Raw genomic sequence first — 21324 nt, forward strand, 5'->3', positions numbered from 1 at the left:
GAAATGTTCTACTGACTTATTGCTGTGGAAGATGAGGGTTTAGCTTTCGTCCCCCCTCCTAGACACAGGTGTTCATACTTCTCCCTCACTTCCCCATAGAGTTCTCTTCCCATCTTAGATGCCATCCATTATAAGATGTACCATTGTTTATGAGTCACTACAAAAGCATGAACATGCTCCCAGTTAAACTTAGAAACAATACTTTCTTATCACATTGACCATGAGGTGCAGTCTGACTTCCAAGATGTTAAAATGTGAGAAGTATGTGCATGTTAGAATATTATAAATTATGGGACGGCACAATTTTTGATTAAATCACTCTCAGTATTTGCATTATTTTGAGTGTCTACATCGTGCACTATAATTACATTTTGGTTCTTGTACATCTCCCTGCGCCCCCCCCCCCCGAGTAAATAATTGCCTTATCTATTTAATTGTGTAGTTCTTTGGGTGTTTATGAGTAATGCATCCCCAGACGCTCCTCAGCGTGATGAACACTGATTAGTAATCTCTCAGTTGTGTTTCCCTCCCTGTGGGGATGTCTTCCTGGAGCTGTCTTCCCGCTCCAAACTCAGGGCTGGTTCCCCCTTGGCCCACTGCAGTTACCAGCTCAGAACTTCCCTTTAGCATCATCCTGGGAATCCTCTTTCCTTCTCTCCTATGTTGGATCCTCTGTTTCCTGGGGCTTCTCTCTTCTTTCTTAGGTAATTCTTTGTTTTGTTGAAGCGCATCCTTCAGTAGATTCCTGAGAAAGGGTTCATGGCAGGTAAATGTCTGGGGACCTTGTAAGTGTCTTTATTCGACTGTTGCACTTGATAGCTTGTCTGGATATAGAATTTGACTTTGCAAATAATTTTTCTTCATGTTAGAGGCTTTCCGCCGATGTCTGGTGATTTAGTGCTCACAGTAAGGGGATGTGTGCCTGGGCGAAGTTTATGAACCAGTGGGCTCCGGGTTGGTGATTCTGCAGCAACCTGGATGTTTCATTAGAGGATCCTGCTAGGCCAGTGTCTGTAAGTCTTTTCTCTTGGACTTGCCAGCTTCCCTAGAGATGAATCATCTGATCTGCCTGTGGGGTATAAGCCTCACTGCCAGCATTCTGGGAGCCAAGAGGGGGGAAGAGACTGCAGGGTGTTATAATCCAAAATGCAGACTGTTAATCCTGTTTCAGCAGCGGGTCACGCGCCAGCTCCCAGCTGTGCCCACTGCCCAGATGATCTCCGGTTCAACCTTTTCTCCCAGGGCTGGGCAGGGGCATGGCCTGGCTGCACAGGTCTGTGGGAAGAAATAGGGAGTCTCCTCGTTCCTTGCACAAATTTTCAACACATTTGTTTTCAGTGCACCTGCACCTATATTCTGCACAAAGGGAACCAATTTCTGTTTCTTTCTAAGGCTCTGTGGAAGCTGGCTTGCTTCTTCCAGCCTCCCTCCCTATGGGCTTGGGTTTTGGCTGTATCTTCTCTGCTAAATTAATTAACTCTCGTTCATCTGCTTGTCTAGTTTCCAGAATATTGTTGACATTGTTTTGTCTCCTGTTGTCTCCATTCCTGTTCTCTCTTTGTCCTTATGGGGCTAGACAAGGTGTGTTGGTCAATGTTTGACAAGTGGCTTCTGGGGGGAGGGGGAGCCCTGATCTGTAGCAGTCCAGTTTCTGCGGTGTAAATGCTCCTACTGTGGCTATTTCAGGCAACCAAGAGGATATCGCTGAACAGGCAGATGGGAAGAAATACAGAGAAGCACATCATTACAGATACGATAGACATAAACACTAGCTATAAAAAACCTCAAGAGAATATATAATCGTAAAATTACTATGAAGTGATAAGTTTTGAGAAATTATTAGCTTTGTTTTCAATGTAATTTTTAAAATTGTAAGCTTATGTAATTTAGCTTCAAAAATAACTATTTAACAACTGGTTCAAAAAATTCCTAAAAATTTAACAATCAGTTCTCACAAGGCGGTATCAGCTGGCCCCAGCATACCACTGGGTTAGTGCCTTTTTAACAGTTTAACTGTCGTTTCAGTACATTATGGAAAAACTGTTTTTCAAATGAAAACACTAATTCAAAAAGCTACATGCACCCCAGTGTTCATAGCAGCACTATTTACAATAGCCAAGACATGGAAGCAACCAAAGTCCCATCAACAGATGATTGGATTAAGAAGATGTGGTACGTATACAGAATGGAATATTACTCAACCACAAAAAAGAACGAAATAATGCCAATTGCAGCAACATGGATGGACCTAGAGAATATTATGCTTAGTGAAATAAGTCAGACAGAGAGAGACAAATACTATATGATATCACTTATATGTGGAATCTAAAAAATAATACAAATGAGTGTATATGCAAAACAGAAACAGACTCACAGATACAGAGAACAAACTAGTGGTTACCAAAGGGGAGAGGGAAGGGAGGATGGTCAAATTAGGGGAATGGGATTAACAAACTACTATATATAAACTATGTAAGCAACATGGATATACTGTATAGCACAGGGAGTTACACCTATTATCTTGTAATAACCTGTAATGGAATATAATCTGCAAAAATACTGAATCACTGTGCTGTACACCTGAAACTAATACAATATTGTAAATCAACTATACTTTAATTAAATAAACTGTTTTTCAATTTGCTGCTCTGTAGCATACAATTATCTTTCCTCCTATATTGGGGTTCCCCCCAGTTTTATTGAGATATAATTGACATATAATTCATATGATGTTAACACAATGGTAATTCATCCAAAATTCACATTATCTAACTATAAATCTCCAACTGTGGTGAGGGAAGGATGATGCCTCAGTGGAATGGATGATGCTTGACTTGAGGGGAGTTACAATGAGGAGAGGGTACGTAATCAGTACAGGTGGTACTCAGGGGAAAGGGCTGTCAACGAGATCGGGCAGGAGGTCCTACTAGGACAAGGCAGTAACTGGGCCAAACTTTCTGTTTTGATTTAACCTCTGTTTTTAAAAAGACCGTTTAGTGTATCTGTGGTTCTTAGCAGATCTCTGAAATAGTGCCAACTAACTTCTCACTCCAGACACGCAGGACTGTGTAATAGCATTGAGTGACTACACGGAGGGTTTCATTAGCTAAGCTCAAAGCATTTTACCCAAAGTGCCTCATTAAGTCTCACCACATCCCAATGTGGGAGTTGAAGGGGAATATCATTATCCCCATTTTACAGAAGGAAGAAACAGAGGCCTTAAAGCAAATCAACAATAGCTGAGACTGGCTCGTCAGCCTGCAAATCCAGTATGCTGTCATTTCATAACAGGATCTTAGGCACTAATTTATGTTTTCTGCCTCTATAAGTAAGGGTGCAAGTTTTGTTCTCTGAAATATCAAAAAGTTCTTTTAAGTCTAAATTGTATGATTCTGGTTTTGACCTTTGTTGACCCTCTCACACCTTCCTACATGCATGATTTTATAGTATTTTATGTATATTATTCAACATAACTCCGGTCTGGCTGTAGGAATAGGGGCAGGTTGGCAAGAGCAGAAGGCAGTGCCATTTGGGTAGCAAGTAGAAGAGCAGATACTGTGGTTTGGTCTCCAGACTGCGCGGATCACAGAGCACTAACAACCGCCAAAAGAGACAATAGACTGTTAGAGCGTTTACTGTGTGCCACATGTGGAACTGAGCACTTTACATGTGCTATCTCATTTAAATCAATTTAATCTTCACAATAACAAGTTGTGGTTGGTGTTAATATTATCCCTACTTTACACACGAGAAAAGTGAAGCTTACAGGGTTTAAGGAAACACAGCCAGCTTCTTGGCTACAGTGATGGGTGTAGAGATGGACCTGTCACCCAACAGAGTCCCAACTCAGGGTATACTGAGCTGGACCCAGAAGAAGAACCCTTCCTTCTCTGGTCAAAGGGTCATTTGACTGGGAACCCAGTGAGGTGGGCTCCCATATCCACTGCTGTGTGAAGAAAGGTCTCTGTAGGAGGAGAGAATGAAATCCACACACAAAAAAGCAGAGACAAAACGGAGAGAAAGAATTACTACGGAATTAAAATCCTTGCCTCTGAGTCCCCGCCTCCCTTATCTAAGCTAGTGTAAGTTCAGTTTGTCACTTGGCCCCTGCGAGAGCCTGACCAACACAAGTGTTTAAGCCCCTGCTATCCCCTTGCTAGACATTACCATATTTACCCCTTTGGATTTACCCCAATCTCTGTCAAACCTGCAAGCAGGTAAACTTTCCTCACAGTACCACCCTCCTTCTACTTCTAGACACATTCTGCGTCTCATCCATAAGATTCTTCTCTATCTCTTGTTACTTGGCTGGAAACTCCTAATGCAAATACGCTATATTGTGATAACGTGCTCAGCTTAAGAGTCCATATGCATGACTTTGTCTTCTGACCTCAAGAGGCAAGAGAAAAGCCATGGTACTAACAATACAAAGATGCGATGGCCCATTGGCCAGAATTTCACAGGCCGGCCTCTTTTTTGATAGGGTGAGGTTTGGGGGACCATAATAGAGTAGTCAACTTTTCATTCGGCCAGATAAATTTAGAAGGCTGAAATTTTTCCTTCTCCAACTCTTCATTCATTCATACATTTATTAACAAGTCTAGTAAATACTCTGCTGTAAGCCCTGAGGGTATAAAGCAACCTTACAGTCAAGTCACTAGACGACTATAAAGGTCACACGAATTCTTCTTCCTAAAATTCCATTCTTCCCTTCACTTGATACCTCTGGTTACCTTCCAAAATTCAGGGCAGAGTATAAGCAGATTGTCAGTCATTCTTGTTGGCAATAATTTAAAAAACGGGTTGGAAGCCAGGAAGGGAAAAGGAGGTGAAGAGGAAGCCCTGGCAGTAGAGACTGATGCAGCGCCACCTTGGGCCAGGTGTGGGGAGCAGTGCAGACAAAGGGCACAGCCTGCCCTACAGGGGTGCCAGCCCAGGAGCTAAGGGAGGTGAGAGGCCTCTGGGCTCTGGCTTTGGCATGAAGTAGGTAAGGGTGATGTTGAGGCTTTATAACCCTGATGTTAAGCCTTGAGGGAATGTAATCATTCTCACCTTCATGTAACTGAGTAGTAAACTACATTTGGCCAAAGTTGTGCCTTAAGGACTATAGCCAAAGCAAGACTCAGAGCAAATCAATGAGAGAGGCACTCACATTGCAGCAAGGACCAGACACAGAAAAAGCCTTCTTGGTGTACATAGTGTCTGCATCAACGAAGCAATATAAATTTGTAAGAATCTCCTTCAAATTGCTGGCAAGGGAATCTGCAAAAGATTCTAGTAAGCAAAGCATAGTGAAATGGAAATTAATTGTACAGTACCCATTACTTTTAATATGCCCTTGATAAGCTCTTTGTATACTATATTGTCTAGTGTTTTATTCAATGAAAGTGAAAATTACCTATTAGAATTTTGTAGATTTTAATTTAATTTTATCTTATCTCATCTTGTTTTATTTTATTTTTTGGCCATGCCGCGCAGCTTGTGGGATCTTAGCTCCCCAGCCAGGGATCGAACCCAGGACCACTGCATTGAAAGTGCCGAGTCTTAACCACTGGACCACCAGGGAATTCCCTGTAGATTCATTTTTAACCATGGTCCCCCAACTTTACTCCTTCTAGGTGGCTTTTCGTTTCTGAGCCCCCAGTTCTCTGGCTGAGGGGGTTTCAGTGATGTAGCACTTGGGTTGGGGAGTGTGGTGGGCAGCCTCCAAGAAGACCTTTCCTATTGTTCACACTCCTGCCTGGTCCCTCCCGCACTATACCAGAGTTGGTCTGTGTGACCAATAGGATACAGAAGTGACTGGAGTTTATTTCCAGGATTAGGTTTTAAAACACACTGCAGCTTCCATGTCAAGTGCTTTCTCTCTCACTCTCTCTTGAATCCCTCGTTCAGGAAACCGGCTGTCATGTCACGAGGACACACCGTGTACGGAGAGGTGCATGAGGCAGGGAAATGAGGCTTGTAGCTGAGAGCCAGTGAGGAACTGAGGTCCCCAGCTGTTACTGACCAGGGTTCTTGGCCTCCTTCATCAATGGAAATTGATCAGAGGCCAGACAAGAAATTCAGGCAGGGCTTTATCGGGGCCCCTGCTGCAACCGGGGGGAGCGAGAACAAACCACAGGTTTCCTTGCTTGCCTGCTCCCCAAGGGGACGGCATGGGGGGAGGGGAGGGGCGGGTCCAGGGCTCCGGCCGGAGGGCTGGCTTAGGGGGTCTGCCCACCCTTTGGGTGGCGGTGTGTGCAGGGGGCATGCGCAGTCCCCTGCTTTTGCTCCTGGCTCCTCAGAAGTGGCAGTTGGATTTTTGGTCTCTTTGTATCTTGTTGTCCGTAACTTGCCCTAACTGCCTTGCACGCAGTTAGTTTTAGTCTCTTATAGTTTCTTTGTATTTTGTTGCTCAAGGAGACCTTTGTCCAGGTGCAAGTATTGCAGCACTGCCGCAAAGGGCCCCAGGTCCCAGGTCCCAGCCTGTCTCATAACAACTGTGTGGTGCCCTGCAGCGTGGCAACTCCAGCCCCAGTCGAGCCTCACGATGACCGCAGTCCTGGCTTCACTACAGTCTCGTGAGGGGCCTGAGTCAGAGCCACTCTGTGAGCTCACTCCCAGATTCCTGACTCTCAGAAACTGTGAGAGGTCATACACGTCTGTTGTTTTAAGTTCCTGAGTCTGGGGGTGATTCACTGTGCAACAACAGATAATTAGTACAGCGAGGGGAGACAGTATTTATTCCTGCTACCCTTATTTTCTCAAGGAGTCCCTCCTTCCTTCTGCGGGGAGAGATGTCCAGGTCCCTGATTATAGGGGTCGAGGCATCCTCATTTCCTTTGCTGTCATTGTTACACCTTTGTTATCCCCTGGATGTTTGGACATGTGGATGAGGAAGTACACACAGAATCTACAGGATGACACAGACAGTTCTTCTTGTCCCTGTCCCAACTGGGAGGAGTATGAAAAGAATTTTTGTGCACATGTAGGCTTTAGAAATGGGTATAAATAAGAAAAAATAAACTTTATTTCTTATTACAAAAGCAATAATATATGTGGTATAAAAATTTTTTAAAAGCAAGACCATTAAGCACCCATAATTCCAATATGCAGGTATATCCAATAAATGCTGTTAATAATTGAAGCATTTCTATAACTATTTCTATCTCTATACATTTTACACAAATAGAGAATATAATAAGTGCTAGTTTGTGACTCGTTTTTTCATTAAATATATTGTGAACCTGTGTTTATGTCATTAACCTATTAGGTCATCTACAATTATACAGTTTTTTTAAAGAAAGGGAATTTATTTATTTTCACTTATTTATTTATTTTTTTCACTTATTTATTTTTATGGCTGCATCAGGTCTTAGTTGCGGCAGGTGGGATCTTCATTGAGGTGTGGAGGATCTTTTGTTGTGGCGCGCGGGCTTCTCTCTAGTTGTGGTGCATGGGTTTTTCTCTCTCTAGTTGTGGCACATGAGCTCCAGACCACGTGTGCTCTGTAGTTTGTGGCATGTGGGCTCTCTAGTTGAGGCACCCGGGCTCAGTAGTTGTGGATTGCGGGCTTAGTTGCCCCATGGCGTGTGGGATCTTAGTTTCCTGACCAGGGATGGAAGCTGTGTCCCCTGCATTGGAAGGTGGATTCTTTACCACTGGACCGCCAGGGAAGTCCCTACAATTATAATCTAAAATGACTACATAGCACTCCATTATACAGATACTATAATTTTTTAAGCCAGTTCTTTTTTTTTTGCGGTACGCGGGCCTCTCACCGTTGTGGCCTCTCCCGCTGCGGAGCAGAGGCTCCGGACCCGCAGGCTCAGCAGCCACGGCTCACGGGCCCAGCCGCTCCGCGGCATGTGGGATCCTCCCGGACCGGGGCACAAACCCATGTCCCCTGCATCGGCAGGCGGACTCCCAACCACTGCGCCACCAGGAAAGCCCCTAGCCAGTTCTTTTTGTTGGACATAAATGTATTTCTAGTTTTGCTCTTATACGAAATGCTATAAGGAATATGTTTGTAGCTAAATATTTGTGCCTCTCCTTGACTTTTCCCCTGTGGGATTAAATTATTAAAGCAGAATGGCTGGCTTGAACACTTATACATTTTTAGAGCTTTTCCTACGTATCGCCAAATTGCCTTCCAGAGAGGTCTACCACTTTATAACTTATTCATGTGTCTAATTCTTCATACCCTTGCCAGCACTGAGCAACTGTTTTTATCTTTCTGGCCTGGTATCTGAATGGGTAACACAAGGATTTCAGGAGAAGTCTAACTCACTTACATCCCGAAATTGTCCGCATCCACGAGTGTGAGCAGGCCCCGCCCCAGCCCGATGCCTTGTCAGGGGCGAGGGGAGTGAAGCGATGCGCTGAATGTCTGTCCCCAGCTACGCTTAGAAGGTGAGCAGGGCAATGCTGGGACTCATACGTGTGCGTTCGGGACGTACGGAGGACAGCCAAACATGAAATATTCAAACCCTTTGGTCCGGTAATTGTGCTTTTGGGAATTTAGCCTAAAGAAGAATCTCACTGAAAGGAAAAAGGTTATATACTTGAAAACCGTTTATTGTAACATTACTTATAGTAGGGAAACATTATAAACAACTCAACAGAAGAGAAATGGTTTGAGAAACGGCTTAAGAAATTGGGGTCTATCAACTTGATGGAATATTATGCAGTTTTTAAATCAGCAATTATAACAACTATGTAGAAACATGGGAATGTATTCATGATATAATGTTAGATGCAAAAGAAGGTTATACATTTTTCGTATTTAAAACGATATACTCGTTAAGTCCACGTAGGCAAAGACTGGAAAAAAGCATAGAAACTGAAAATAGTTGTGAGAGAGAGTGGTACCCCACGTTTGGAATTTTTCTTTAAAGTCATCGTTGTGCGATTACAAGGAAAAGTAACAGTTTTGAAAGAGGTGGGAAGAGGTTCATGGAAAGAGGTAAGTGAATGTGCTAGAGGGACCGTCATGGAAAGTGCTGAGTCAATCAAATATGTTACTTAGGGAGGCTTTGCTGAATATTGGAAAGAGCGAGGCGCTGCCGGCCAACAGAGCTCGGCTGGAAGCCAGGCTCCACTTCATACCAGAAATATGAGCCCAGACAAGTTAACTTCCTGCAGGTTGGTTTACGTAGCTGTAAAAATGGATGAATAGTGCCCGCTTGTGCAGATGTTGGGGGGAGGGGAGGCTGTATTCTGCAGGCAGGTCCGCGGTAGGCGCTTGATGAGGGGCGATGATTATCAAAAGCGATGCTGCTCTTCTGTATTCATCTTTTCATAATTATTGATACTACAATAGAGAGAAGGAAGTCCAGCCAAGAGGAAATACTTGCACATCTGTTTCTGGCAAATGTAAACCACACGATTCTGTCCAGGACAGAAGGGAGTGAGTGAGTGCAGACTCTTATCTCAGCTGCATGGTTATGGAGCTAACTCAGCAGTGTCTCTACAGCCTCCCCGTTAAGTGATTTATCTGGACACTTTGACTGATGATGACATAGTATAAAAAATACCGCAAAACTGCCAACCTTCTGCTGTGTACCGCGGCAGCAAAACTGATCGTGAAAAGGTGACGGACAGAAAGAAATTTCGGAAAACCTTACATCGTATCTATCCCTGCGTTATTTTTAAAAAATGGATTATACAGTCTAATTTGGGGTGTGGGGGGGACTCAGTGCCGGCTCTTGTTAACGCAGTGGTTTGAAATCAGCCCCAGAAGAGCAAGCAGCACTGCAGTTTGCTCTCTGTGATGTCAAGACCGTTTGCCAATCACATCTGGATTTGCAGCATCTCTAGCACCAGGGAAAGCTCAGAAGGTGGAAGAGAGAATGGCCTGACTTACAGACGCTCAGCAGAGAGACTCAGTGGCCACCTGATGCAGAGAAATCCGTGACCTGAAAAGGTCCATCTGTCTCTCTTCGGGGACGGGGACAATTTCTCAACTGTACCCACCCTTTTTGTAGGGAAAAAAATCAGCACCTTGTTTGTACCGAGTCCTTTCCGACAAATTCCTTGTCATCTTGAGAACCCTTTTCCTTCTTCCTCTTCAAAAATCTTTCAGCAGTAACAGCAGCTCAAATAACTGGAGTTATTTCGGCATTAAAATACAGGCTTTGTGGACCTCTGACGCAGACAGATGCAATTTCAAAGGAAACTTCTTCTGCTGGGTATTCAGTGTTACACAGGGATTTGGGGAGCTAATCTTCACTGTTTCTGTTGTCGGAGAAAAGGAAAGAAGAGCTACTCTTTCTAACCACTCTTCCCTGTGGGCCTCTGGCTCCTTTTGTACCCTGGAATTATGGAGATGGAGGAAACCCGGAGCGGTTATCCCCCCCAGCCCCTTAAGGCGGGCTGGGCTCTCCTTAAACCTCCAAAACAGATGGTTGTTGATCAGAGTTTTAAAGATCCCGGGGTAGACATTCTGCAGCCTCCCTTGTTAACTGGTATCAGTGCTCAACCTGTTTTCATGTGAATAACTTCTTTTTTTTTTGTTACACCAACAATAGTGGAAAATTTTAAATTGCAAAAATCTGTGCAGAAGCTCCCATAAATCACCTGCAGCCATGTTGCTACAGTTTACATTTACTGCAGAGACAGCTGGAGTTCAAGAGCCGGGGGTTTTTCTTTGAGAGAGAGTTACAAGTACAAATCAGTCCTATTCCTCCTGGGGCCAGGGCAGCTTCCCCAAGGGTCCTGCCTTCAGAGCCGCAGTGAGGAAGCAGGCCCTTGCCTTATGCCACGTGTGTCCTCAGCCTCCGGAGGACAAACTCCCCGCTGTGCTCTGCTCCTCTGTGGGTTGGGCGGGAAGCCCTGTGGCTCATCAGGTGTCTACTGGGGACCAGGCGCACCAGGGTCTGCAAGACTCTCTTGGATTAAGGGTCGGCAAACTACAGACCAGGGCCCACAACTGGCCCGCTGCCTGTTTTCACAGAGCCTGTGCGATAAGTTTTTTTTTCTGTTTGTTTGTTTTAAACTTTGAAGTGGTTGGGAAAAAATCAGAAGAAGAATACTATTTTGTGATGTGTGAAAATCATAGGAAATGGAAGCTTGTGTCCATAACTAGCTTTATTAGAGCACAGCCTTGCTCCTTCGCATGTGTCTCCTTCATTACGCCTGTGGCTGCTTTCACTGAAATGGCCGTGTTGAGCAGCTGGGACGGACACCACTCTGTATGCCCAGCAAATCCTACAGTATTTCATCTGGCCCTTCACAGAGAAAGTCCACTGACATCTGTCTCAGAGCCTCCCATATCACCTGCGGATCTCCTTGCTTCCCCCATGGTAACCTGTCCTCATCGACACTGCAGCTGCCGCTCCAGAGACAGCACACCCCGGACGCCGTGGCTCCTTCCCTAGGCTGCCAGGTTGACCTCGGGGCTGGGGGGGAGCACAGAGCAGGAAGTGGGGAGGTGTCTGCCCAGCTGTTTGCCATTATCTTTAGACTGAGATTATCAAGACTTGCTGCTTTTCAGCTGTAGGGTCTAATCCTCAGTCTGAAGAATTAAAACCGACAGGACATGGGATGCAGGAGTCAAGGACAGCTCCTCTGTTTCGGCTGTCTGCTGCCGTGCGTGGAGTAGGGGAAGGGTGGGGAAGGAGAGGTTTGGGCAGGGACAAGGAACCCTCGAGACTCCGCTTCCCATGGACCAAGTTTGTGATCCGTCGAGAGGGCACTTAGACTACTGGTCACGTGCGTCTGGGATGGAGGTCTGGATTTGTGGGTCATCAGCAGGCGGATGGTGCGGAAAGCCTGGGTAGCGGACGACATTGCCAAGGGGGTGAGTGCGGAGAGAAAGAAGAGGTGTCAGGACTCATCACAGGCCCATCAACATTTAGAAGTCAGGTGCCCAGCAGCGGATGCAGGGCCTGCACACGCCACGTGCTCCACAAATTACGTATTCACTCTGTAAGCGAATTAGAATTCCAGTCGACTAGAATCATCCACTCCCTGTCTCTTTCTCATCCTGCCTCGCCTTCCCTTTCCTTCTGTCTTCTCCTTTCTTCTCTGTTATGTGTTAAACGCATCGGGGAGCACCTAGGCACCCCGGCCACCCTTGGGCACCCTTGCTTCCCTTGCTACAGCTCCGGGTGAAACAAGTGATGATCCGGTGAATTAGTCAATAGATAATATCCTCCTTTTTGTCTCCATAGGCTGTTTAAAAAAATGTCACACGTGTTCGTGTTGAGCCTCACTCACCCTCTATGAACTCTGTGCTCGGTTAATGCTATTTTGACTTCTGTTCCTGCCTCTTTACTAATGCCTCACAACTTGGTGTCATCTGTGATCTTAATTCGGAAGTTCTCAGTTACATCACTGGGGTAAAGATAGAGATGCTCAGCGTGAGCTCCAGCTCTGACATGTGTGAGATCACGCAGGATGCTTCCAGGTTGGGGCTGAGTCATCGATAAGCCACTTCTTGGGTGATATTATTCAGCTCTTAAGAAAGAAAAGAGTCTTATTTCTTTCTACCTCATTGATGAAAAGTCATTGGCAATGGAATCTAAGGTCATACTTCAGCACAGAGCGATTACATCTCCTGCTCATTCCTTATCTATATGGCCTACCTATCATGGAAGAAAATTAAATTGGCCTGCCGAGCTTTGATCTTCACATACCATCGAGGTGAGTGCAAACTGATTGTTTGTTGTTGCTGAACTGACTCTTGACACTGAAGAGAAGTGGACTTGTATCGTGACCTGCGTGGGCGTTGCATGGGGTGGGACCAGGGGAATCAGAGAGACCTAGCAAGGCTCAAGGTCATACTTTGCACCAGGCATTATGCCAAGCGCTTTACAAAGATTTCCTTATTTAATATTTGCAACAGCCCAGTGAGGTTGGTATGGTTGTTCCTGTTTTCCAGTTAAGGAAACTGAGGCTCGGAAGGTAGAGGATCTGGTGCAAGGCCACACAGCTGGTTGGCAGCATTGAACTTGAACTTGAACTTCAAGTCTTTCACACTGACTCCCAGCAGTTATGGACCTGTGCTCACCTGAACAGGATCACATTGTGGGAAAGACTATCTTTAAACTCCTAAGGCTTCAAACATTGCCCGGGCACAGATGACTTCAAAGTTTATAATCTGCCCTCTGCGACCTAGCCCCCATCTCCAACTGCCTCCTGGACATCTCCACTTGGATCTCATTCTAAAAACTACAGCTCCACGTGTAAACTCAAGCAATGATCTTCTCTCCAAAACCCAGGACCTCCCCACCCCTCCCATCACTGTCCTGTGCTTTTCAGTGGTGCAGTATTCTTTCAGTCTTCTCAGAATCAGAGTTATTTTTAAGCCCCTCCCTGCGGATTCTTCCTCTGAAATATTTCTTGCCTCCATCTCCCGTTTCTATTTCCACCATCCTTTTTGCCGTGATCGCCGAGGGCTTAGATTACTGCAACAGCTAAATACATCTTTCACCAGCTGTTATACTTAAACTCTGTTTAATCAAGTCAGTTCCTTTCGTGAAAGGATGGCCCTCGACTGTGTTTGCATACTGGAATTACCTGGGGAATTTAAAAAGTACTCCGAATTATATATGTTTGGGGTCTTCAGCATTACAGCGCTGAGATATCAGCATTGCAGGAGCCACGTCAGGGTTCTATGTACCTCGGAGACCAAGGATGTTGTCCTGAGGTTCTGGGGATCAGACACAGTCCCCAGGCATTAAGGAGTTGTGACTCTAATCACACTCTTGTCTCTTTGGACTGGATGAGGGCAAGCAGGCTTGACTGCCAATAAAAAGAGTCACGTAGGTAAAGCTTAGCATTACTGCAGCCCCTACTTTCCAATAGTCCCTCCAAAAGGTATCTGCTGTTTTCCAGTGACTGACTCAGGTGAATGGTGCCTCTGTGAGGTCTTGGACCCTCTCATTAAAGGGCCATGCTTCAGACTTGACAGTTTCACAGTTTACATATTACATATTTTCTGACCAACTTTCACAGAATTCTCTGATGGAGGACACTTGGTTAGCAAATCTGATCAATTAATCCAGAATATAATGGCTTAATGCAGTGTTTTAAAAGTTGTGTTCCATATAACACTAGCACTATAGGGTGCTCAAAAAAAAAAAAAAAGAGAGAATTTCTTGCCCACATAATCTTAGCAAATCTCTTGAGATGCACTTTAGCATATTAAAGGCTCTGAGAAGGTCTGCATTCAAAACTTTAGTTTGAATTAGTTTATTCATTCCTAATAAGTTCCCCAAACTTATTTGACCATGGAACCTTTTTATTTTCAAGTACCATATTCCAAAATTAAGACACCAGTGCCTATAAGATGCATTATGATCTCAGAGATATTAAAGAGAAAAATGGTCAATGATGATTATATGGTACATCGATTATAACAAACATCCTGATTTCAGAGATGTTAAAATGTGAAAGATTGTACGTCTTAGTCTTAAGTAAATCCAGTAATACATAGTAACTTCGCTTGAGACTAGGGTTTTGTGGAATGCCTTGTGGGGAGTTACTGGGCAAGAGAGCTCTATTTTCCCAGGGGTGTTCTGATTATGCTCCAGTGGTAGAACGTGGGCAGTGTGGTGAAGTCCAGTAGAGGAGGCATTTGAGGGGAGAAGGGATTTCCAGAAGCTGCCATTGGTCTATTTTCAGGAAGACCGGCCTGGAAAGAAAGGGACAGTGTCCTCATTGCCAGAAACCTAGGGTCTGACTGACTGGCAGAAGAACACGATGGTCCAGTGCTGAATAGAAGAATGGCGGAGACTCCAGGGGAAGGGAAAATGCCTTTACCACCTGGCTTTCAAACACTGAGAGAGCCTCTGGCTTGCCCAGTGTATCATGGAATTGCAAAATGTTCATTCATTGATAATCAGGTGGCAGGGGACGGGAGTAAGTGCTGGATACCAGCTATGCCTTATTCTGGCTGTGCCAATTGGCTGAGTTTCTTTACCTATCTGAATGTTAGTATCTTAATACGTAAGTCAAATTATCATAATAATAACCACTGTCAGATCGATTACATTCGGGCTGTTTGTAACAGGAGGCTGACTATGGGGGTTTAACCAAGTAAGGCTTTCTTTTTTTTCACACGTCTCAGGAATTCCAGAGGCAGGCATTGGCGGGAGGGTTGGTGACACCAGGAAGGTCGCTTTTTTCTTTCTGCTGCGCAGCCCTGAGTGTGAGGCTTTCGTCCTCACGTTCGTGTCCTCTCACAGCTACGAGGTAGCTGCTCTACCTCCCACTAAACTGTACATCCCAGGCAGGAAGGGGAAGGAGGGAAAGGAAGAAAGGGCAGCCCCCCAAACTGTCTCAGAGATCCCCAGCTGACTTCCAGCTAGAACCCAGTGGTCAGCATCCAGCCACACGGTCACTCCCAGCTACGAGGGCATCTTAGTGAGCGAGTGGTAGCGGGCACTTTGTGAATAAAACTGGGATTCTGTTAGAAAGAAAGAAGGCGAATGCAGATCCTGGGTAAGTAGCTGGTAGCATTTGCCACAGACGCTGACCTCTCAGGTGTGCGTTAGATACTCATAGCAGAGAAAACACCCCGTGCCCTCCCGGGAGTAGACGTGCAATGGATATTCTTCTTCCTACATTCCCCGCAGCAGATGATGGTTGATCTCTTCTCCCCTTTCTTCACAGTTGGAAAATATGTTGTAACGGGTGGTCGTACCACAAGGCAGCATGTGACCTGCAACGAAGAGGGAGTCAGAAACCTGGCCGTGAGTCCTTTGGCCCCTAAAACAGTGGAGAAGGATGGACAGGATGGTTTGCAAAGGAAGCCCGGGGAGGGGGGGATGCCGACTTGTATCTGGGACTACAGAGCTGTCATCAGTACAATGTTCTGTTTCGGTTAGAGAAGCCAGTGTCTGGGTCACAGTCCTCACCTGGAGCGTGACTCCTCTGTGCCCCCCAGCGGGGGCGCTGCAGGAGCTATCTGTACCACTTTATGACGCTTCCCTTATTGTTACTTTCCTGTGCTCCCGACAACCACACTATAAACTCCTTTAGTACAAGGCCTGACCCTCGTTTACCTTTGTCTGCTGCAGTCGCCACCCTAATCCTCCCGAAAGCTCAGGGCCTTTGAGAGCCAAGCCAGGTGAACTGTGAAGTGTGAAGCGGGCCTGGGGTAAAAAGGAAGGGCACCCCGGCTGGTACCCACCACCTGCCCAAAGGGGCTCATGTTTAAATACAAACCAAACATGAGATCAAGCAGTGGCTACTAACCTGACTAAAAGAAACACAATTTATCTGGTGCCTGCCTATAGAAGCACCCACCTAAGAAGAATTCTTGTCAGAAAGTCAAACCCGAATCTGATCAAGCTTCTAGATATAACTACCAATTTACAGGAAAGAAAGGAGATAGGGGAACACGTGAAATGATACCACAGGAATGCAGTTAGCAAGATGTAGACTGTGGGAAGCCCTACAGGACAAAATGACTCAGTTTCTACAACAGAAATTGCAAGCAAAGTAAAACGTTGGGACGGCAAACCTATAGACTAAGAGAGACTTAATCAACCAGTTGCAATACACTTTATATGCTTCCTGATTCAAACACACTGTAAAAAAATATTTGAGACAATTAGAGAAATTTGAACACTGAATTGCTTAGGGAATTATTATTTTCCAGGTAATGATATTGTGGTTATGTTTCTGAAAGAGCCCTTATCTTTTAGAGATGCATACTGAAATGTTTTAGGGATAAAATGGTGCTAGAGATTTGCTTCAGGATAACACAGTGCGTGTGGAGGCGGGTGGATGGGACTGTGGATGAACTGATGCTCGCCAAGGACTGATCGTCGTAGAAGCAGGATGGTAGGTGCATAAAGATCATTGTCTTCATTGCTCTAATTCTTGCTTCATTTGAAATGTTCATAATAAAAACAGGGGAAAAAAAGGCTAAAAGAGGAAAAATCACTGGGCCAGCCAGCACAAACACATGGCAGCCAGAGGTAGATTTACCATGAAGCTGGTGAAAGCCCGTTTTCAGACCTCTCACCACACAGGCCCTTCCAAGAGAATTTTGTGTTCATGCCTTTTCTTAAAGAGGGGTCTCCAAATTGTAAGAGCGTCAAGCCTCACAAGACTTGGATCTACCCCTGATAGCAGGCAACCACTTAACCCCTGTTGTGGGCATTCAGTAAATATTCACTGATAAAAATTTAAAAACACTTCTTAACGAAGACTTTCAGACTTACACAAAAGTAGACATATCATATAAAGAACCTCACACTCTGGGGCTTCCCTGGTGGCGCAGTGGTTGAGAGTCCGCCTGCCGCTGCAGGGGACGCGGGTTCGTGCCCCGGTCTGGGAAGATCCCACATGCCGCGGAGCGGCTGGGCCCGTGAGCCATGGCCCCTGAGCCCGCGCGTCCAGAGCCTGTGCTCCGCAACGGGAGCAGCCACAACAGTGAGAGGCCCGCGTACCGCAAAAAAAAAAAAAAAAAAAAAAGAACCTCCTGTTCTTTTCCCCAAATTCAAGCTATCAACATTTTCCTATATTTGCTTCATATTTCGCTTTTTCTTTCCTCCTCCTCCTTCCCCTCCTCTTCCTCTTCCTTCTCTTTCACCCCTAAATACTTCTCTCTGTTTCTCCATTTTCTTTCGTAGCCAGAATATCATGATCATATTGAACAAAATTAACAATAATTCTCTAATGTTTTCTAAGACACAACCCATGTTCCAATTTCCCTAAATGTCTCAAAACGATTGGTTCTTAAGCAAAGGTCTCCAATTACTGTCGGAAAGATGAAATCAGAGCCATTAATGACTTATCTGCCTCTTTGCATTTAATGTTTTTTTTTTTTGCACCACTCGGCATGTGGGATCTTCGTTCCCCGACCAGGGATCGAACCCGTGCCCCCTGCGGTGGAAGTGCAGAGCCTTAACCACTGGACCGCCAGGGAAGTCCCTGCATTTAATGTTAAAGTCACATATCCCCCTTCTGTCATGCATGGGAGTGTGTGAAAATATCAACTGAGCCTGCCCTTTTTGTGAAACGTATTGTGCTTAGAAAGTTAGCAGTTGTATTTCTCAACGGCCACTAAAGGTGAGTAAGCAAGACATTCACACATCCGCTAAAAGAAGAGCTTATTTAAAATATAAACAAAATGACCCATACCTTTGCACTCTGTTCCTTGTTTCTACCAATAACAGCTAGCATTCTGCCTTCAGTGTGACCTTTACTGTTAGCTCTGCCACTCTGTAATTATCTAATGTTTCACATATGCTTTGTATCCTATTGTTATGGACAAAACTCTGTCTCCCCCAATTTATACGTTGAAGTCCTAACTGTCATGTGACTGTATTTGGAAATGGGACTTTTCAGGAGGTAAGGTTAAAATAGGTCATAAGGGTGGGGCCCTAATTCGATAGGATAGGTGTCCTTATGAAAAGGGGAAGAGACACCAGAGGGCTCGCCCTCCCTCATAGAAGAAAGGCCATGTGAGGACACAGGGAGAAGTCAGCCGTCTGCAAGCCAGGAAGAGAGGTCTCAGCAGACCCCAACCCTGCTCGCACCTTGATCTTGGATTTCTAGTCTCTAGAACTGTGAGGAAATAAGTTTCTGTTGTTTAGAAAATAAGTTTCTGTTGTTTAGAAAATAAGTTTCTATTGCCCCCAGTCTGTAGTATTTTGTTACGGCAGCCTGAGCAGAATGGTGCGCTGTGTGGACTGCAGCGTGTAGAACAGAGTGCGTACTCTACACAGAGCCCTAAGCATACCACGCTGGAATAGTTTGCCAGGCATAAGAAGATGAAGGACCAGTAGTAAACTGCATGTGTGTGCACGTGCACACACACACACACATCCTCGAATAAAGGGCAAGGAGGAGGAGGGAGGGGAAAAGCCCATCCGATCTGAAATGTAGGCCTTTACGGAGCTTATGAAGCACACTGCCTCTGTGGCATACAGACAGAAAGTATACCTCGGAAACCATTCAGGAGTAAATAGACTTGTAAATTGATCACTTCAGGGGGTTGGATTAGAAGGGGAAGGGTCACTGTCAATTTTGGGGGACGTGCATATTTTGAGGAGAATGAATAAGTGAATGGGGAACACTGAACGATAGATATCAGATCTGGAAGGAATCTCGAGAAATTATCCGGTTCAACAGTTGAAGATGAGGGTGAATGCTGATGATGAAGGGGAACACTGATTTCCAAGTGGGGGTGGGGCTTGCCCCCCCAGATGGGTGACGTGCTGGTCCTGCATAGAAAGGGGTGAGGGAAGGTCACGATTTTAGAGGTGATGACATTCATGTGAAGATGCTGGCATGTGTGGGGAACACTCATATGCCCTCAATCGCTTCCACAGGTGATTCAGTGAGGTGACGAACGTAAGAGGAGGCGACGCGTGTGCTTGGAGCTTGGACTTGAGGGTTGAAGGGCCTCCCTGGATCCTTTGACCAGGATGACCAATTTACTGTCCACGCGGGGAACATGTGTGAAGCGGGATCGTTCCTGGCGAGTTGGATGGGTGGGCGCCCTGCCACTGACCCTCTGCTTTCTGGCTGGAGATTAGTTTAAGGTTTCTCTGACTGTTTGCAGTGTGGACAGGCACTTGTCCTCTCCCTTTCAAAAACCATGAAGGAAATATGCCCTCCTCAGGGCCTCCTGGGGAGCCGTGAACCAGTCAGCCTCTGAAACTGGAGAAGCAGGAGAGGCCCTTGCCCTTGGGCGACACTAGTGAGCTGGGCAGCTGAGGCTGAGTGTGATTCTTTTCTTTGTGGTACAGAATCTGAGAGAGAAGTTTTACTGTGTCGGTTCTTAGGATGAAGGGAATATCTTTTCCCAAATGGTGCCAACTTTCTAAAACAGGCAGGAAAGTACTTGCCCCAGGGCCCAGGTTTAGAAATTAACAGTGTATTGAGAAATTTTAAATTTCTTGAAGTCTGTTTTTTAAAAATCTCCTGGTTTTAGAATTCATTCCCCTTGCTCACAAATTAAACTTTGGAAAAGCGTGGAGGAAGGATTTCTGCTATTATCGTTCAAGAAGTTCACACATAATTGTCGAGAAGTTGGAAGAGACTGAGCCTTTACCCCACTTGCACGCTGACAAGTTAGCGGCTACAGTTTCATGGATACGGTAAAGGCAGGAGACTCCTGGGTCAGGGAAGGCTGTTTATTATTCACAGCCGTAGCGGTAGAGACTATCAGCACATTTGGGGTACCAATCTCTCAACCCTCAATTCCCAGAGGGCATTGCAAAGAGGGCTGCCTTATACCTGCTCCTGCAGTGGGTTGCATTTCAGGAGAGGAATCCTGAGTTTAGGGAACCTGAATCTTTTATAAAAAGCAGTAGGCATATAATGCCCTTTGCTTCAGCGATAGACATTATCCCTATCTTACAAGGATGTGAGCAAACCTGCATTTTGCTCCAGAGGGAGACACTGTCTCTCTTTATCAAGGCTGGTCATTACATAAACATCCTTCAAAAGATAGTCCAGAACAAATGGCGGTCAGTTTCTCTGCTCAAGATGTGCAGGAATTTGAAAGATCCGTGAAGAATTATACCCCTACAAGAATGTCTTTATAAGCTTAAATTCTTAATAAGTGGAGTTGGAATGAATAAAATTATCCAGTACCTTATTTTTGCTTTTACCCCAAATTGTCTACTCATTTCTCCCTTTTAGAAAAAGTGATGTTGGAGAGTTTTATTAATATCTTGTCATTATTGATGTCCCCAGAGCAGAGAAACTTCTTAAACACTGTGGGAGTCTTGGTACACCATTGTCTCTGCTTTAATCGTTTTAACTTTGGCATCTCAGCTTCCTTCTGGCTTTTTCATGCCTCCATCCACATGGCTGCCTGCTGGCATCTCTTCCCCCACCCCCTGGACTCAAGGCTGCCTTCTGTCTTCCTACTCCCAACCTTTTTAGGTCTTTCTGGTCCTTCTGGTTTCACTTCATTTGCTTTTGTCTATAAGATATACACAGAGGGCTTCCCTGGTGGCGCAGTGGTTGAGAGTCCGCCTGCCGATGCAGGGGACGTGGGTTCGTGCCCCGGTCTGGGAAGATCCCACATGCCGCGGAGCGGCTGGGCCCGTGAGCCGTGGCCGCTGAGCCTGCGCGTCCGGAGCCTGTGCTCCGCAACGGGAGAGGCCACAACGGTGAGAGGCCTGCGTACCGCAAAAAAAAAAAAAAAATATATATATATATATGTGTGTGTGTGTGTGTGTGTGTATACACAGAGAAGACAAAACAATTACACTTCTGATGCCTTGGCCATTTTCTCATAGTGTAAAGCTGGGAGGAATCTTAAAAGCTGTCTAATCGTACCTGCTCATTCTATAGATGTGTAGGGTTCTGTTGTCAAATGAATGCAGGAAATACTAAGTTTAAAAAGTGAAACAGGTGCAACCACTTTGG

General features: G+C 45.4%; 1 long non-coding RNA gene across 3 annotated transcripts in view; it reads left to right on the top strand.

Annotated features, from left to right (window-relative positions):
- Window positions 1-12214: 12214 nt before the first annotated feature.
- The window catches only part of LOC137211258 (uncharacterized), a 28593-nt gene continuing 19483 nt past the window's right edge, over window positions 12215-21324 (top strand). For all 3 annotated transcript variants that reach the window (XR_010936987.1, XR_010936989.1, XR_010936988.1), the window contains exons 1-2: window positions 12215-12624; window positions 15598-15677. This is a non-coding gene — a long non-coding RNA (uncharacterized lncRNA). The remainder of the gene's footprint in view (window positions 12625-15597; window positions 15678-21324) is intronic.

This window comes from Pseudorca crassidens, chromosome 18, assembly GCF_039906515.1.
Source record: "Pseudorca crassidens isolate mPseCra1 chromosome 18, mPseCra1.hap1, whole genome shotgun sequence".
NCBI classification, from domain to species: Eukaryota; Metazoa; Chordata; class Mammalia; order Artiodactyla; family Delphinidae; genus Pseudorca; species Pseudorca crassidens.